Genomic DNA, 20,855 nt, shown 5'->3' on the forward strand with positions numbered 1-20,855 from the left:
TATAAGCAACAATGGTGGAGCTGATTACAATCAGTACATCCTTGTTCAGTCGCGGCTCCTTAAACTTTTAAACAGAAAAACAAGGGGGCAAAGTCCCATTTCCGCCAGAATGAAGTGCGTAATTCATTCTCCGTGAGTGATCTCTGTGAACTAATTGAATCCCTGATATAGGCTATCAGTAGATGTTATCAGGGAGATTCCGCAAATTCAGAGATCTCAATAGCCAACTGATAGCACAAAACACCAGGCAGATAAACTGATACTTCGGGCAGTTCACATGGAGAAAGAAAACGCAAAGTCCAGAATCAAAAATTACACTTCATTGCGGTAACATCGTAAGCTAATCAAAACGCACTTTCCAAGAGGTGTTACCTTAATTGACAGAACCGCAACGACGCTCACAAAAGTAACAGAAAATAATGTAGATTTCGGCGTGTGGTTGCCTGCAGCAGAAACAAACACTAAACTAAGCTGGTAGAATATAGCTGACTCTAGTTCACGCTTTCAGAATTTGTAAGTGGATTACCACGCCATCGGATATCTGAAAGAAACGACGATTGTAAACAGCTTTACTTCCAGGACAATACTCAGCAGTAACTAACTCAACTTTTCTGCACAGGATACCATGGAAGGAACCTGCCCCGTCACCGTCGACAAGCGCCATATCCTGCCTCAGCGCCCAGAGTAAGAGGCAAGCCGTTATTCCTGGGGAATAACATTACCGAAGTGTATAATCCAGCGTTTTGGGCTTTTCTGGTAATTAGTTTATCACTCTGTGCCTGTGGGTTTTTCTTTTTAGGAGTAGGGTGGACTATAATCCTTATCCATTGAGAACGTTGTGTCCCATACTCGCAGGAAAATTTAAATACTCTGACGGAAGAAAACGTCACGACACCAAAAAAAAATTGACCTAGAGTAATGAAATTCCTCGAATACATTTCATATGATATTAACAGTGCAAGATCAGAAGTTAACGTAAGCGCGAGATAATCCATTGAAAATGTCAAGTGCTGTCACATTAATAACCGTTGTAACTTCCAGACTGTGGCTTGCAAACGAGCATGCATTTTGTTTTACAGGTACAGGAAGTCAATTTCTTCGATTAGTTCTACGCTTGTTGCACTCTGTCGGACAATACAGGGATGATGAACGCAGTTTGTGGATGACGCTGGAGTTGTCGTCTGATGATGTTCCACATGTGCTCGATTGGAGAAAGATGTGACAACAGATCAGGCCGAGGCAACATGTCGACACTCTGTAGAGCATGCTGAGTTAAAACAACAGTATGCGGGCGAGCGTTATCCTTGTTGGAAAATACTCCCTGGAACGCTGTTCATGAACAGCAACACATTAGGTCAAATCAACGGGTTGTTGTGCAAATTTTCTGTGAAAGTGCGTGGAACAGCCGTAAGAGTACTCCAGCTGTTATATGAAATCGCATAGCAGATCATGACTCTAAGTGTTGGTCCATTGCGTCTAGATCGTAGACAGGTAGGCTGCAGGTCCAACACTGATCTCCCTGTAACCGAAACGCAGCCTTCACAGGCACAAAGATAGAACCTGCTTTCATCAGGAAAACAAAAGACCTCCACCGCTCTCTCCGATGGTTTGGGCACAGCGGAACGCACGCTACAAGGCGTCTGGCTCAGAGCTGTCCTTGCTGTAACAGGTTTATGACAGCTTCCTATGTCACTATGATGCCAACTGCTGCTCAAATTGCTGCTGCAAACGCAGTACTACGCCCCAGAGCCACACGCCGAACACATGGCCTTCTCTCTCGGTAGCGCCACGTAACCCGCAGCCCGATCTTCTTGTGATTGTGTAATCTCGTGACCACTACTGTCAGTAGACATGCAGAGTGGCTACGTTTGTGCCAAGTATTTCTACTTTATCGGAGACGGAACATCAGGCCTCTAGTACTATATTACACGACCTCGTTCAAACTTAGTAGGATACTGGCGTCTTTCTCACCATAAAAATATTCTTGACTAACATCAGCACACCGTGTCCACTATCAAAAGTAATTAGTGCTCACGGCCGCTATAGCAGGTGTTTAGAGTAGTTCTGATGTCGGAGAACTATTTCTTGGTTATGCGACTTTTTTCCGTCAGTCTATGTCTGCCGAGGCTGGCACGATGCCATCTGGAATATTTTTGAATATGATACGCCTAATAGTGTCGATACCTCTTGCTTCAGAAGGAATTCTCATTACAGCTTTTTTTATTTCTCTTACTGTAATGTAGTTTAAGTGGTAAGCATTAGGGTCATGTAGCCTTAATTTTCTTTCAGAAAGTAGTTCTTCTTAGCATTTGGGCTGATTGAAACTGAAAAAAATTGTTCACCTTGTCAGCATGCTTTTTCTGTCCTTCACAAAAGCTACGGAGATTCTTTTACGTAATATAAGAGCTCGTACTGTGGCACCTAAGGTATGCCATATTCTGGCATTGCAGACTTATTGCTTTCCCCGGTTGAGTATCCTTCGTAGCACCAGCTGGCATCATACCTGTGGATTAATATCTGTTGGCTGGAGTTCTCGTTTTACCTATTACTCAAACACTGTTATTCTTTTTCAGTGAATTTGCGTGTATAAGAATGTGTCGCACGCAGTGAGGTGGGTGGGGTGTAATGGAAGAATCCTCATCTTGTTCCAACTAATAAATATTTATCATAACATAAACTCCCACTACGAGACTAGCGGTAACGGTGCTTCGTTTCCGCATACCAGCATGCAGTACGAAAATAACACCTGCGATAACTTTCGGAAAAAGCTGTAATGTCTAGGCTTAGGGACCGATGACCTTAGCAATTTGGCCCCATATGACCTTAGCAACAATTTCCAATTTGCTACTACTACTACTACTACTACTACTACTACTACAGCTATAACTTAAGTTTTAGGATAAACTTTAACTGATAATTATTTTAAAAAATGTAGAATATGATAGAAGTATTACTTGGAACCATTACATTTTTCGTCAAAATTTTAAAATGTGAAGTAAATGACTAGATTGTAATACATATGAGAGAGAGATGGCTGTAAAGTACGCCTTCCCCGTTGGTACTGGAGGAATTAAGGTGTAGGAAGGATGATTACCTCACTTCGAAAAATGAAACTATTGCCAACATGTCTACAAATGTCTTTTCAGACATATCTTCCCGAGCGACGTCGGCATCAGTACCGGTCGATACAAAACTTCACTTAAACATTCATACTTATTTTTAGTTCTTAAGTCAGTTCTACTTTCCTCGGGCCATTACCCCTAATAGCTCTCAAGTAGACACCCTGAAACAGAACACTTCAAACAGTACCCCTGCCGCATGTCTCAACAATAGAATAAATAAAATGAAAATTTATTGCAAAATATGTGGCACACAATGTTCTCAGCCACACTCAGCTGCCACTACACATCTCAGCGAAGGAGAGTGGTAGTACTTAGTTGATTATATATATTAGGTTCCACAATATTTATTAAAATCCACTGCTTGGTATAAAAACAACCTCGCAGTCTTCAACTCATGAATAAGATACGCTTCAAATACAGTAAACAGCAAAAGAAGTCACAGACTAAGCTTTTGAACATCGTCATAAATTCAAATCCGGCACCAATGGAACGGTACCATCTCTCTCGAGGCATACATCGTAACGCTTGCGCAATGTAAATTATGAGTTTTTGCCTATTGTCAGTTCGAAGTAATTAATTGTAAACTCTTCACCCACGACTATAACATAACGCTTATTTGAACCGAGTGTTGTTTCCGTGATGCCTCCTCGACACAGATAGTGTCTGTTGTGTCAAACTATGAAGAGATATTAAACGACTAGAATTCCGTTAAAGTGAGTTAACTGATTTATACCGTCTTTTGCACTTGAAACCTATGCAGTATTGACACACTTTCTTAACAACGATGAGTGAGAACTTCTCAAATGTAACCATTTGTAAAATACTGATTGACGACTTTTCAGTAAGAGCGGACAGACGGTCTGTTGCTTTTCCTATCTCACTGGTAGAGACGTGAACAGCAACAAAATAGGTAAGGGGATACTTCCTGCCGACGTCACAAACAGATCCTAATAGGCATGTGTATTATCTGCAATTCATATGCTGCATCGCTTATACATGATGTTAATTGCGGAACGTGATGATGACTCCATATATGATAGAACCAAAGTAACAACCATTTTTTTCTTCTTCTCCTCTCTAGCGGCCACGGACTACTTAATGCAGTGGCTAAACCACGACGCCGGAAGGTGGATGAGCTCTTACCAACCCACGACCTCACTGGCGTACAACGGCTACTGACCATTCCAGGCCTGTTGCTGTTCACCACCGTAATAAATGATAAAACCTTCACCAATAAATGCTGAATATTTGCTACGGTATCTGTTGCTCATTCAATAAATTGAGTAATAAGAGCATCATATGCAGCAATAGGTAGCACGAATATTAATTTCCGCAATTCTATTGCAAACAAACTACTTCTTTTCCTCGTGATGATTTGATTTATTTTGTCATTTCATCCCTAAACTTCAGTATCAATATATAAGCTGTTCCTTTCATATTTTTCCTAACTGCCCACAACAAAATATCCTCGTTTCCACACAAGATCATTCATAAACGACTCGATCCTTACTGTGCAATATAAAGTTAACAATACAGAAATTTTGACTGTGATTAGTAATAACACTGGTCAATCATTACTAAGGTATTAAAAATTGTAATGACACACATAGATACGTGGATTTCACCCAGTACAGCGAAAGAGGCCACTGAAAGAATGCGACCGTTTGATGAAAGATATGATCCACGAAAAAGATATAGACTGAAATGCCAAAAAATTCGTTAGAAAACAGAATATTTTATTTACGATGAATATATAAACCGAGGGCATTAGTTACAGGGTCGTAAAAGGAAGGAGAACCAAAATGATGCCCATCAGAGAGTTCAGACAGAAAAATCCAACTGGAGCGCATTCTGAAATCACAATTTCGTAAATAGCAGTACATCTTGCCATGTTGATTTGCTTAAAGTACTATTTCCGCTGACTGATCGCATTTCACTGATGGACCTCCACCTCAAACTAAATAGATAGGGTTTTCTATCAAACCTAAGCCCCAGTTTCGTACTAGGTCAGTTTGGGAAACCCTGTAACCACTGACTGCTGGTATTATTGAAAATAATCTGAATGACAGTAAACAATTAATAGTAGCTATTTGAAGCGGACGTTCCAGTCTCTGACGACGTCTTAGTTCACATTCTATCTCTCTTATATCCTCTGAAAATCTAGTCCTTTCTCATATTTTCATAAATTCAGAAACCTCCTCATAACAAATCTGAAAGACAAAACGTCACATAATAAGGTAATTACTGTATCATACTGTAAAAATCATCTGAGATTATGGTAAACAACATTGTCAACAAAGTAGGAGGTAGGAGAACTGGCGGCTTGGGAAAAGGAGATATTGCACGTCCTGTAAATAAAACCGTTTTAAATCCAAACTACACTGCGTGGGCAGCGTGTGTAACAGAGTCATTAGAAGCTGCATGATAATGACTCTCCACGCTCAATTTCATGACAATACCACTTGGACGCCGATACCTTTTGAGGAAGGTCGAAAGTAGTCACACACAAACTGCACACTCTCCATGCCTGTGTGTATCATGTGGAATGCAACATTCACTATTGAAGGTTTCTGGCGACTTAGACGAAGATTTCAGTCAGTGCATTCATTCTGGGATTAACACATTCATGCTGGGACTCTATTTACAAATTGTAACATCTCGCTTGCCACCCTCAGACCCGTGGTGTTGCTGTCACCTGTGGGAGCCACACGGCTTGGACCAAAGATGAGTAAATAGTGTTTATCATGGTGGTGTGTGTGAACTAATAAAATCACCTTGGTTCTTTGAATGTAAGTACAGCTTGACTACCTAAACACACACACACCCACATACATATATATATTTATATAGGGTGGTCCTTAAATCTACAAAGAACGAAACTCGTCTAGCTTGAAGGGGGAAACGAGATGGCACTATGCTTGTCCCGCTAGATGGCGCTGCAATAGGTCAAACGATATCAACTGCGTTTTTTTGAATAGGAACCCCCATTTTTATCACATGTTCATGTAGTATGTAGAGAAATTTGGTTGTCTTAGTTGGACCACTTTTTTCACTTTGTGATAGATAGCACTGTAATAGTCACAATCATATAAGTACGTGGTCTCACGTAACATTCCGCTCAACCAAGTTGTGGTCCACCTTCCGTTGCCTTACCGGAACTAACCCCCCCCCCCCCTACTATCCTCTTCTCCATGATGATCACCCCTTCCCTGACACCCTTAGTAAGGCCAATCACTTTGCCTCCTACCTGTCGTCTTTTCCATCCCCGATGATCCCCAGTTCGATTACTCCCTCTTCCCGGATGTCCGCGATCGAACTGACACCCCTATCCCTTCCCTCGCACCTGGTTTGCAGTACTTGGACAACATTACACACACGGAACTCAATGCTCAAATCACTACACATGATATCTTTGCTACACTCGGCACAAAACGCAACACCGCTCCTGGTCACGATCGTGTCACCTATCGTCACCTTCGCGAAGCTCCTGCCTCTTTCCTCTCCACCTTGGCCAGGCTCTACAATGTAGTCCTGTCCACCGGTTACTACCCTGACCTGTGGAAAACCTCCCGTATCCTGATGTTCCTTAAACCTGGCAAACCGCCGTCTGCCGTCTCTTCCTACCGTCCTATCAACCTTACCTCGGTCTTCAGCAAGGTCCTGGAATCTATCCTCTCCCGCCGCATCCACCAGCATCTCCGCCAGCACCGCCTCCTTTCGGTTACCCAGTGTGGCTTTTGGCCGTCCTTCTCTTCCGACGACCTTCTCCTTCCACTCCGACCACCTTAATTCCCATCGCTCCGCTATCTTGATCTCCCTGGACCTCGAACGAGCTTATGACCGCGTATGGCATTCCGGTCTCCTCGTCAAGCTCCAAACCTTCGCCCTTCCCATTAACTACGTCCGTCTGATCGGCTCCTTTCTCTCCCACCGTCCTTCCTATGTCACCATCCATAACACGGATTCCTACACCTTTTTTTCCCTCCGCCGGTATGCCCCAAGGCTCCGTCCTCTCCCCCCTTCTGTACCTTTTGTATACGGCGGACATGCCGCCGCCGTCACCCCACGTCAACCTTCTCCCATTTGCCGATGACACCGCCTTCCTTGCCTTTGCCCCCACCTGCAGTTCTCCCAACACCTTCTCCAATCCCATCTTGACCGGTTCACCGCTTGGTGCAACCAGTGGTTGCTCCAGGTCAATCCCTCCAAAACCCAGACTATCATTGTAGGCAAAACCAACCCTTCCTTCCACCTCCTTGATCTCAATCTCACCATCTATGGCCGTCCTGTCGCCCTCACTGCACCCTCAAGTACCTTGGCGTCACCCTCGATCGTCGCCTCTCCTGGACCCCCATCTCCGGACAATCCAAGCCAAGGCACACTCCCGACTCCGCCTCCTCAAGCTCCTTTCGGGCTGTACGTGGGGTCTGGACCCCTCCACCATCTTCCACACCTATAAATCCCTCATCCGCCCTATCCTCTGCTACGCCCAACCCGGCCTCGATCTCCGCCCCCCCCCCCTACCTTTTACAAATCCCTTCAAATCCTTGAACGCCATGCTCTCCCCTCGCCTATCACATCCGTCTCCTCCCTCCCACGCGGATCCTGTACGATTCCTTTCCCCCACCTCCTCCTTTTCCTTGAAAGGATACGGATCCTGTACACCTCCTGCAAACTTAACTCTCCTCACCCGCTTGTCTCGCCCATACTCTCCCAACCTCGCCCACTGCCGCGCCTGTATTCCCACGTCCCACCCGGTCTCCATCTCTCCACCCTACTTACCCTCTCCCAAGGTGGATTCCGGCGGCTCCTCCTCCCTGATGAAGTCCTCCTCCCCTCCATCTACCCCTCCTATCAACTTTGATCCTACCCGTCCCCACTTCCTATGGCCTCTCCACTCGGCACCTTCCCTCCCTTCTCTTTCCTTTTCCCCCGTCTGCTTCCTCCACCCCTCCTCCCCCGGGCTCCCCCCTTTTTTTCCTCCCCTCCCCATGTCTCTCCTGCCCATGGCATCTGCCCTCCCCTTTCCCTGTCCCACTCCCCTTCCTCCTCCCCCTCCCTTGGCAGGTCCCCGGACTCGCACACGCTCAGTGAACTTTCGCGCGCCGGAGATCATCACCATCAGTGTCTCGTGTGTGCCTTCGTTTGGTGTTCAATGTCCTTTCGCCGTCACACCACCACGTCGCAGTCACCCGTGCTATGTGCGCTGTGTCACAAGTGTTAGTGTTTTTTCTCATTCAGCGTGAACGGCCTCATGTTTACTGTTTTTTGTATCTACATTTTTTTGCCTGCCGTTTTCATTGTATTGTTTGTGCCACCTATATGCCATGTTTTTGTACCACTCAAGGCTGAAGAGCAGGGTAATACGCTGCTGCCAGCCCGCCTTGTATGAGGTGATTAAAATTACAATAAAGAAAAAAAATAACATTCCGCCAGTGCAGACGGTATTTGCTTCGTGATACATTACTCTTCTTAAAATTTTCCGTTTACTAACTGCGAGAAAGGTCGATATCGTGTTGTTGTACGGCTGTTTTCATCAAAATGCCCAATGGGAGTGTGCTATGTATGCTGCTCGGTATCGTGGACCACTTCATCCAAGTGTCCTCAGCGTTCACCGGAAAGTTACGTTATTTACGTAAACAAGAAGTATTCAGCCACAAGCGTAACGTCAACCACGACGTGCAACAGATGATGATTCCCAAGTATGTGCTTTAGTTGCTGTCGCGGGTAATCCGCACATCAGTAGCAGACAAAAGTGCGTGAGAATTGGGAATCTCAAAAACGTCGTTGTTGAGAATGCTACATCAACATCATTTGCACCCGTACCATATTTCTATCCACTAGGAATTGCATGGCGACGACTTTGAACGTCGTGTACAGTTCTGCCACTGGAAACAACAGGAAATACGGGACGATGACAGAGTTTTTGCACGCATTCTATTTAGCAACTTAGCGTCATTCACCAACAGCGGTAACGTAAACCGGCTTAATATGCACTATTGGGCAACGGAAAATCCCAGATGGCTGCGACAAGTGGAACATCAGCGACCGTGGCGGCTGAATGTATGGTGCGGCATTGTGGTAGAAAGGATAATTTGCCCCATTTTATAGACGGCAGTTTAATGCTGCAATGTATGCTGATTTCCTACGTCATGTTCTACTGACGTTAGTACAATATGTTTCACTGCATGACAGAATGGCGATGTACTTCCAACATAATGGATGCCGGCACATAGTTCGCGTCCGCTTGAAGCGGTATTGAATAACATATTTCATAACAGGTGGATTAGTCGTCGAACCACCGTACCAATGCCCACACGTTCACCGGATCTGACGTCCCCGGATTTCTTTCTGCGGGGAAAGTTGAAGGATATTTGCTATCATGATCCACCGACAAGGGTTAACAACATTCGTCAGCACATTGTCATCGCATGTGCGAACGTTACTTAAGGCGAACTAGTGGCTGTTGAGAGGAATGTCGTTAGACGTATTGCCAAATACATTGACGTTGACGCACATCATTTTGAGCATTTATTGCATTAATGTGGTATTTACAGGTAATCATGCTGTAACGGCATGCGATCACAGCTATGGTAAGTTCACAAAGGTACATGTATCACATTGGAATAACCGAAATAAAATGTTCAAACGTATCTAAGTTGTGTATTTTAATTTAAAAAACCTACCTGTTACCAACTTTTCGTCTAAAATTGTGAGCCATATCTTTATGACGTCGTTTACCTATGGGAGCGCCATCTAGCGGGCAAACGATAGCGCCATCTGGTTTCCCCCTTGAAGCTAGACAAGTGTCGTTTTTGTAGTTTTATATATATATATATATATATATATATATATATATATATATATATATATATATATATATATATAATAACGATATCCGAATATCCAAATGGTGGAAATATGGCATTTACTAGTTATAAAAGGGCAGGTGATCCACGTAAAAAGGTTTCCGTTAACAGACATTGGTTGCAGAGTGGTAGTTGAAGCTAGATGCATGGAACATTCCATTTTGAAAATCTTTTGATAATTCAATATTCTTGTATCCACAGCGTAAATAGAGTGCCGAAAGTACAAAATTCCAAGCATTACCTCTCACCACGGTCAACGGAGTTGCATAGAACTGAAAGTGTCAATAGACAAACAAACTGCTTAAAATAACTGTAGACATCAATGCGGGATTACGATGAAGGTATTTGTTAGAACAGTGCAGCGAAAGTTGGCCTTAACGGGCTATGGCAGGAGACGTTCGACTAGAGTGCCTTTGCAAATAGCACGACATCGCTTGCAACTCCTGTCCTGGCCTCGTGACGATATCAGCTGCACGATAGACGTATGGAAAATTGTGACCTGGTCAGAAGAGTCCCGAGTTCAGTTTGTAAGAGCAGAGGGAAGTATTCGAGTATGGCAAGACCCCACGAAGCCATAGACTGAGGTTGTCAACAGGGAACTGTGCAAGCTAGTGGTGGCTCCTTAATGCTGTGGGCTGTGTTTACGTGGAAAGCACTGGTCCTCTGGTCCCAGTAGTGGGAAATGGTTGTGTTCATCTACTTGGAGATCATTTGCAGTGAATCATGCACATCATGTCCCCAAACAACGACGTCATGTCACCGGACCACAGTTGTTCGCGACTGGTTTGAAGAACATTCTGGACAATTCGAGCGAATGATTTGGCCATCCAGATCGTCCAACACGAATCCCATCAAATATTTAGGGGACGCAAGTTTTTACGGTTACATATATCGGAACACGGTTTTCTGCAAATATTCGAACGTCGATGAGAAAGTATGTTTTTGTTAATGTTTTTAGCACTGGTAACAACTGAGATATTAAAGTGAGTGCTTTATTTAATTCATCCCGTATACGTTCTACAACACCATTCGATAACTCTTGAGACAACAATTACGGCGGTATAGCCTTTGGTAATGTTGGCGTTGAAATCTATCGTTAGGAACTGAAGAAATGTCATACAATGTGACAGCACCGTGGTCGGAAATGGCATTTGTTGGGCAAACACTGCCAAGTAGGCAACTCGGACGAGACTGAGTAGTTGCATTCCGTAAGGTAGGCCAGCGCTAGGAGAACAAAGTTTTGTTTCCACTCGACTCGACTTACGACTTAGGTGTAGGTCCAACTACGAATGTTGTGTATGGAAATACGACGTAGGCTAGAATCTAGAGCAACAAAAAGAGCTTAGAAAAACTATTTTACTTTTGTTTATCCTCCCAGATTTACATGAGCTGAAGCAGAGAAATCAAATTTCATTCTTCAAAAATACACAGTGCAATAAGCGACTACAGTATTAATTATGTAAATGGCTCTAAGCACTATGGGACTTAACATCTGAGGTCTTCAGTCCCCTACACTTAGAAGTAATTAAACCTGATTAACCTAAGGACTTCACATGCATCCATGCCAGAGGCAGGATTCGAACCTGCGTCCGTAGCAGCCGCGTAGTTCCTGACTGAAGCGCCTAGAACCGCTCCACCACAGCGGACGACTCTTGGTAGAGAAACGTTGTTCCATGCTGAACTCAAGCGCTCAATGACAGTGCTACCAGGTACGTGCAATACACGCTGTCGACTTATTTGACAATGGAATGCAATGTCGTACAGAGGTAACTGAAATAAACAAATTAATAACGATGGTTTATTAACCATCCAATCAGATAACGTGGATTTTGTCTTCAAATATCGTTATCCATTATTTGAGCTTCTTTTCAATCTGTTGAGCATCGACTGAAAGTCATATTTGAAACCGCCGTTCGAAAGAACGATGAACGTATGCACCTACTGTGGATGATACGGGAGAGCATGCATTGGTGATTCGACGACACATACCTTTTGGCGTAGTTGAGACTTCGTCATAGATCGCATCTTTGCGTGTTTCCCAAAGAAAGAAATGAAGAGATGGGAAAGCGGGGGACCTCGTAGGCCATTTGACAACAGAATTTCATCCTATACGACGTCCAGGAAAGTTCCTATTCAGTATTTGCGATGCACCACAGATCGAGTGAGCTGGATAGCCGTTGTGTTGCAGCCACATACACTGTCTAATATACAGTGATACCTCTTCTAGAAGAACCGGAAGAATGTCAGTCATAAAGAGAGCGTACTAACGTCTATTGGGAGCACCTGAGAGCACGCGTTGGAAGAAAGGTGGGGCGTGTATCAGTTGCTGAATGGAAAACCGACACAGCTCTGAACGACGTTCGAAATCATGGTCGTCGAGTGTCTGATGTAGTGACAGGTGACTGCGTTTGAAATTCTGTCGATGCAGGAATTTGAAAGACGCTCGTGCTTCCACATTCCTTGGCAATATGCTTCGTACCACTTTACAGATTCATTAGTGTCGTAGCCCGAGCAGCTTTTCTGTGTTGTCAGTTGCAGTTTTCTTCTTTGTCCTCTCTTTGACGTTCTAGCAACCTCTCCGCACTAGCGTCTTAACAACTGTTCAAGTACCTGACGCATCGGACGCTAGCGTTCCGGTTAGACAACCCTATACCGTTGTACCCTTTTTACGGCATTTCTTTTACATTTACCATATCCTCCTCATTGGTGTACGTGTCTACACGCAAAGAATGTTGAAGGAGGAGTGAACAGCCTGCAGTGCACACAGGTAAACAGGAAAATGTGTTGACAAACTGTCACAACATAACACGAAAGGTCTCCTTGTGGGGGTGTTAGAACAGCTAATGCCGATTCCGGCCACCGTGTTCTAAAATTCTCGGATATTTATCGAATTTTTTACGATAGGTTTCTACGTCAACATTAACAGATGCTAACTACCTATAATTATCTTCTCAAGAGATATCGAATGTACTTATAAAAAGCATACGGTTCTATAAAAAACATAGTTGCTTCAATATCTCCGTTGATGTCAGCGCTAACAACATTAACCAAAAAAAAAAAAAATCATACAAATCCCTCGACGCTCTAAAATTTGCCGGAAAACGCGTTCCGATATGTATAGCTCTATTCCCGAAATGAAGTGGGTGTTACGTCTTACGTGACTGAACCTGTACCTCTAGACTGTGCTTTCAACGACATAATGCGTCCTTGGAAACTAGCTAAAAAAAAAGATTCATTGATATTTCATATTTGATGGAACACTTGGAGTTACTGAGATCAAATTTTATAGAGTTCCGATCATGACTTTGATAATCGATAGAAATTGGAGAAAAATTTTGGTGACTTGCACATACAATTAATGAATGTTATTTTCTTGTAACGTTCGTTTAATTCTGTGATAGTTGTTATGTGTCGACCTTGCTGTCATCTACGTGGTGCTTTTGGAGCAATAATTGTTCAATGACTGTAGAGACTGCTAACGCATAACAGTAAGTATGTGCCTGAGGGACAGCTATAAATTTTTTTAAGATAGTCAGTATTAGTTACGTTACTTGTGGGAATGACTTCACGCAGTTTCTTTGCGAGTCTTGCGGTGTGAGTCATTCTTCATAGTGACTGTTATAGATGTGGTAGTAGCTATTTTCTGAAATATCACGATGTTTATATGTAACACACATTTCAAGTAACACAAGTTTTGCTGCATGTCTATTAGGCAAGTACTTCCATGAGCGATACTTTTAATCCTCGTGCATAGAGGTAGATGTAGCTAATTGCCGTTGCTCTGAGACATTCTTTAAAGTTAAGAGGCCTAAGACTTTCGTAATACGTTATACATGTGGGATACGTGGACTGCGTTCCATCTAAGCCATGAAACAGAAGACAAATGAAAGGTGTGAGAAGGAAAAGAAAGTTGCCTATGAGCAGAAACAGAACAAGCACAATAACAGCAGTTAACCAGAAACTGAGAAATAATAACAAGATAGAAATAAAATCTGACAAAGGGAATAGCATGATCATCACAAACGACCAGGCTAAACAAATAAAGGTCTAAATTTCTTTGAAACTATAACTTTTCAGAAATATCATATGATTCAACAAATAAATATACAACTGAAATCAAGAAACTAATAAGAAATTGTCATACATTTCTAACAAATTACGAAATGAAACACATCATCATCAAGCCACAAAGGTGTAGAATTAGAGGTCAACCAGAAGAACAGACTAAACACACATGAAAATAAAAATAAAATTAAAATAAAAAAAAACACCAACAAATAAAGTAAAATATATAAAAATCTTGAATATAGACAAGTTTGTGTAGTTTGGCATTACAAGCCTACACACAAATATTCCCATATAAGAATCAATAGACAGCATCCATCAGAAGCTCTTCAAATGCCGAAAATTACCAACCACAGGAATACGAGGGGTAATCGATCTCCTCAAACTGACATTAACTTAAAACCTCTTTGTATTTAACAACAAAGTGTACTGACAAGGAGATGGGATAGCTATAGATAGCAGAATAACTGGAACAATAGCTGGTATCTTCCTAGACAGACTACAAGAAATATTTTTCAAATCACACAGTCCACTCGTAATCAGAATTATATATTATGACAGATACATAGGTAATACATACTGCAAAAGGGAAGGAACAGAAATGTATACACATCTAGTCCACCAAGAGCTAAACAGTCTATACATTGAAATAAGATCGACTATTTAAATGAAAATGACCAAATCCATTGCTTTCCTGGTCCTAGAAATAAGTTACACAAACAACAAGCACACTTCCGAAATTTATAGAAAACCGACCACACCATAATAAATTACAATCCCTGGCACCCAAAATCCTTTTAGTATGTGTTCCCCCATTCTTTGAGAAACGGAATTATACATCCGCTACCTGGACCAAAAACCATAAGAAATGAAATAAAAATAGTAGAATGTAAAGCATATAAAAACGAGTTCGATCCATACACAGTTAAACAATTGTATCATGAAAAAACCAAAACACCAGCCTATAAACTAAAAAATACCACTCACGAGAAATTCTACCAATAAGAGAAAAGCATTTACATGCCAGCCATTTATAAACGGGAATATCTAGAACAAATTAATTTCCACGTTAAGGTTTCAAATTTCTTAACAGCTTAAACACAAAAATCTATTCGGAAGAAGACACAGTACCAGAATACAAATACGCTGCAATATATCAAATTAATAGCAGAAACGGCGAAAAATATTGCATAGGACAAACAGGACGTAATTTCCACATCACGTACAGGCAGTACATAGGAGAATTCAACATTAAATCATCCACTTTCTTTCTTTATGTAAAACTCCCCAATCATAAAAGAGAGATCATTGAAACTGTAATCCAGATACTACAAACTTAATGCTAAAGGAATCAGTATGAACATTCCAGAAAAATCTGCAATGTACCTACACATAAATGACAACCTACAAGAAATTGTAAATGAATAAACAGACCAGAATCATAATCGCTTTTAGAAAAAATCGTTATCATTTTGAAACGATAAACGAAATTGCAGTGTATCCCAAATATTTCACAAACAACTACAGTATCTATGATATAGATAAACAGATATAAATATATAGGGTTTCTGGATCAGACTACAGACCGTGAAATCTTAAGGAAAATACGTAATTATTCACAAGATAAGACAGCAAGAAATTTTCGACCATATACAGATCAATCACATAAATGCCTTATAACAACAACTTTGCACAGGTATAAACATTGATCAAATTAACAAGCCAACAATATGGACAATAATTGCATGTTACTGATATGACAGATGAAAATAGAGACTAGACAGAGATGCATTCCTTACATACGTTATGAACAACTTAACTTAATTCAATATTTGTACATATTCTATGTAAAATTCTGTCTGACTGGCGACATCGATTCTAAGTGTAATGCTCGCAGGTTGTAGTAGAAAATAACGCAGAAATAACCTTATAGTACGAAAGACGTTTAAGCAGTTAAAAGGAAATAACTAATCATTAAAATAGTAACAATTGGGTTTCCTCCTTAGAAGCGGATAGAAAAGCTGCTGAGCAGGGGGTAACGAACATCCGTACGTTGAAGAAGAATAAACCAGAAATGTGAATTGATTTCATGTCTCCTAAGAATAGGGAGGTTAGCCCTTCATTTTATGGGTTTTGTGAAAAAATTACTCTGTTGCCAGAAGTCCCGAATAACATTAAAGAATAGTACTATTGACTGGTATGCATTTCTCAATAGGAGTGGACGAAGACGTGAGGGAACATGAATACGTGTGCTTCTGCGAGAGGGTGAAGAGTGGAATAGACACATAGAATCAAAACTATGTGAACCAATTCATCTAACAGAAAATGTAGACGCTGTCGACCAACAGGTTTCTTACACTAAAAAACGTAAGTACAGCAGGAGCTGCATTCTCTACATTTGCTTTAGAAACAGTAAAAGTATCTCTAGGTATAGAGCCATCAAGGAACTGTCTGCAAATCTGACGTGAGCATACCTCGAAATTAGGCTACCTATCTCCAATTTGAGAGGACATTTTGAGATAATAATCGAAAATGTTCTTGGAAAAGATTCGTGGAAAAAATAAACAGTATAAGAGAAGTTCAAAAGTGACAAATTGCAAAGGAAGACGAAGTTCAGTATTGGTTCTTACCAGAACCACACCAACACTCCAGGTATGTCTGCGAATTCTGATAGACAATTATGCCAGGAAAGTTAAAGAAAAATTTGCGATTAGCGTTGAATTGATAATTTCTAAATTTACAGCTTATCCCTTGATTTATTTGCACAATTCATATAATTTTATAGAGTTAAACTGCATGACTAATCATGAAAATAATAAATATGTTTGTGAATTATTATTCAATTCGTTCATTGTATTTACTTATTTATGTGCCACTTCGTTAGAAAAGAAACTTCATTTGCTTGTTTATGTTACCATGTCTGTCAGAATGTATTTCCAATTAAGATTATACAAAACATTCTTCCTGTTAAGGGCTAAGCTGGTTTTGTATGTACAATAACAAATTAGTGGGAGCTTTTAATCATAGATTCTTCTGTTCATGGGTACAACATTTTGTTGATTAAAATTTGTAAATTTGCTAGGGAATACCTAAGTTGAAATGGACATGAGCAAACAGTATAGCTACAATGAATCTAGTGGAAGAAGATGACTGTAACCTGGAGAAAGTGGACGATGGAGCTGATTTAGAGAATCAACAGGAAACTTATCAGCCTGCTAGCCTTACAGAGTTATAGGAAGGAAACTTTTGGACCATAGTCATTGGAAAGGCCGGCCTGTCAGGAACGCAAGCCGCTGCTGTCAGTTAAGGGCCCAGATCAGACGTTGACAGAGTCTGTGGCGAGGCCTCACTGACAGCTGATAGAGAAACAACTCTGCATGAAATTACCATCGAAGTAAATGTCGGTCGTACGACGAATGTATCCGTTAGAATGAAGTGGCGAAATTTTTCGCTTATTGGTCATTGCAGCAGACGACCGACGCGAATGCCTTTGCTAACAGCAGAACATCGCCTGCTGTGCCTCTCCTGGGGTCGTGACTGCATCGGTTGTACCCTAGACGGCTGGAGAACCGTTGCCTCATCAGATGAGTCCCAATTTCGGTTGGTAAGCGTTGGTGGTAGGTTTCGAGTGTGGTGTAGACTCCACAAAACCATGGATCAAGTTGGTCCGAGTGGTACAAATGTCTCTAAGCACTATGGCACTTAACATCTGAGCTCACCAGTCTCCTAGGCTTAGAACTAATTAAACCTAACTAACCTAAGGACATCACACACATCCATGCCCGAGGCAGGGTTTGAACCTGCCACCGAGGCAGCCAAGTGGTTCCAGACTGAAGTGCCTAGAACCTCTCGTTCACCACTGGCGGTACCAAGACGGTGGCGGCTCCATAATGGTGTGGGCTGTGATTACATGGATCATTCACTGAAAATGGTTATTTTACGCTACCAGGAGACCACTTTCAGCCATTCATGGACTTCCCAACAACCATGGAATTTTTATGGCTGACAATGCGCCCTGTCATCGGACCACACTTGGTTGCGACTGGTGTGCAGGACGTGCAAGACATTTCGAGCGAATTGTTTTTCCACCCAGATTGCCCGACATGAGCCCCATCGAACATTTATGGACGTAAGCGAGAGGTCAGTTTGTGCACGAATCCCTGCACCGCCAACACTTTTGCAGTTGTGGACGACAGTACAGGCATCATGACACATTACCCCCGCTGGGGACTTTTAACGACGTCCATGTCTCGTCGAGCTGCTGTACTAAGTCTATATCAATGTGCAATTCTCATGTGTAAAGACAACGATGGTCACTCGTTTCCTTTCATAGGCAGAAAATACCTTCCCCCATTAATACATCTGCGTGAATAGCAGTTTCGTACCAATTTTTTAACTCTACATCATGCTACCCCTAGTAATATTCATATAAATAAGATGTTTCGTTTGCATGACTTTATTCTTGTATTAAATTAATTCGCTTGATCATTTCGAGTAGTTCCTCACTCTACTGTTCACCGGAGCTTCGTCCTGTGCATCATAGGGGTATGCACCCAACCACAATCGACACTGGTACATTGCAACAAGAGTGACAACATTATAGACTTTAAACGGCAGTACAGTGTGGTCCGAAAACGATATACTAATTCAATGTATTATGCTGTAAAAATTAACTATCGCTGCTTTACAGGTCGGTTATTGGATGAACGAATTCATAGCCTAGTTTCTATTCATTGCTGCTAAATGTCGGTTGTTTTCTGTTTCCTTAGTTACCGTCACATGTGTTTGCGAACTGTATTTCCGCAAGGACAATGGAAAGAAGTTTCAGGATGAGTTAGCTAAGTGATCCTCCGAATTCATGAATATTCGCAGATGGTATCGACAGTGTACAGACACAGGATGTGTATCTGAAGAAAAGAATCCTGGCCTCCCCAGTCTGTCCGACGACAATCCCCTTACTGACTCAAACCTCTTTCCAACGCAATCCTAAAATATTAAATCTTCGTCATAGTCAGGAGTTGCAACTGCCTCCAACAACAATTTGCTCTGTGATATCGGTCTCTTATTAATCTGTGCAAGTTAAAGCTGTTACAGGTTGTACCTCATGACGACAAACGCAAATAAATGGAATTTTCTGACGAGTTTCAGAATGCTATTCACAATGATAATAGTTTCGAACAACGTATCATATTCATTGGTGACGGGACATTTTAATTTGGTGAAAACTCAATTAATTAGCAGTATCTTGTTATATTACAAAACTGCTTGTTTCCAAAGGTGAAGACAACTTCATATTTCAACAAGAGGGCGCACCACCTCACTGGTGTCACCTAAAGCCAAATATCTGAACGAAACTCCACAGGGCCGTTGGCTACGTCATCAAGCAGCTGCAGACATAGCGTTTTTCAGCCGGCCTCCGCGTTTACCAGATTTGACTCACTGTGGCTTCTTCCTCTCTTCCTGCTGGTTTTAATTAAGGGCAACGTTTGTGCACCATTATTACCACACAACCTATAGGAGTTGAATGACCGAACCCGAGCTGCCATTGCGTCAGTGACGATCGACATGTTTATCCGAGTAAGGGGAAGAATTAGAGTATCGATCTAATGTGATGCATCTGGAGGACAAACTGAAAATCTGTAATCTAAACTTCAAATATTTGCAAATATGTGTCTCAAGTTTCATAGCTGTATGGCTTACGGTTTAGCAAATATGTGCATTCGAAATAGTTAAGTTCTTTTTCATGTATATTGAACTGTGGCAGTCTAAGAGGCCCTGCAAGTGTATCTGCAATTCCTAACAGCATCCCATACAATCACAGCAGTGGCGTGTTTACAGCATTCTTTGGCTATGCACGTCTCCGTTCAAAAGGAATAACTCGATATAGTAACACGGTCGAGCCGGCAGCTCATTTGCAACAAATAATATATCTGCAACTGTGATACTGCAGTCAAACCGTGTACGCACTGGCTACAAGTGTGAGTTAGTAAAACACATAGAAACAGAAAACAAAAGTTAAATGAATAATATAACAACGTATCCTTTTCTGTTGTCTGTAATGGACGTACCTGAGAGAAAATAATGTTGAACTATGATTATTCAAAAAAAAATCTTAAATAAATGGAGTGGTCCTGTGATATTCAGCAAAAAAAGCAGACAGAAAATATCATTGTCAAATTCAGTAAAGTTACGATGACCGTGTTAGGAGAATGGTAGCAAAATCCCCAAAATAACTAGTCATCAAAGACTCGCAAAAATGAAGTTCATTTTTCTGATCACAGTACATGAAATCACCAGCTTAAAACAGTTCAGCGTTCAACAGATTGATTTACAAACTAGCACACATGAAACCCTCAGTTCAGTAATACTAAAAGAAACAGTTTAAGTCCCACTCTAAAGCACATTTAAACTTCTGTGATTATAAAGTCCAATCAGAAGTTAAAATATAGTAGTGAGAGTTCACCAGCCAGAGTCGATCACTGACATGAGCGAATGTTGCATGTTATCACACACAGGTGTGCCTTCTTCCTGAACGAAAATCCAAATGTACAGAATAGCTCCCTTCAGCTCTTCATTCGGGAAGTCCCAGTCGCACTTGACTCCCGTAGTGCTCTGCTACTTTTTGCTTTTCCATTGTCTCCCCTAAAAATACATTGTTGTTAAGCTCTACAGACATGACATGAATCAACATTACAACTTTCCTGCACTAAACTAATATATCATGAAAATATTCAAATAAAAGAAATGCTACACATAGTCTCCACTTGACTCTTGTAGTGTTCTGCTACTGTCCGCTTAT

General features: G+C 41.7%; 1 protein-coding gene across 11 annotated transcripts in view; it reads left to right on the forward strand.

Moving 5' to 3' along the window:
- Positions 1-20,855, forward strand: part of LOC126284563 (uncharacterized) — a 335,286-nt gene that overhangs the window by 124,875 nt on the left and 189,556 nt on the right. Inside the window, exons 3-4 of one of the 11 annotated variants that reach the window (XR_007551502.1) lie at positions 620-756; positions 4,204-4,451. The exons of 9 other annotated variants lie outside the window; for them this stretch is intronic. The gene's annotated coding sequence lies outside the window, so the exon portion shown is untranslated. Of the gene's footprint in view, positions 1-619; positions 757-4,203; positions 4,452-20,855 lie in introns of those variants that run through there. One more of the 11 variants, XR_007551504.1, reaches the window with a different exon arrangement.

This window comes from Schistocerca gregaria, chromosome 8 (genome assembly GCF_023897955.1).
Source record: "Schistocerca gregaria isolate iqSchGreg1 chromosome 8, iqSchGreg1.2, whole genome shotgun sequence".
NCBI classification, from domain to species: Eukaryota; Metazoa; Arthropoda; class Insecta; order Orthoptera; family Acrididae; genus Schistocerca; species Schistocerca gregaria.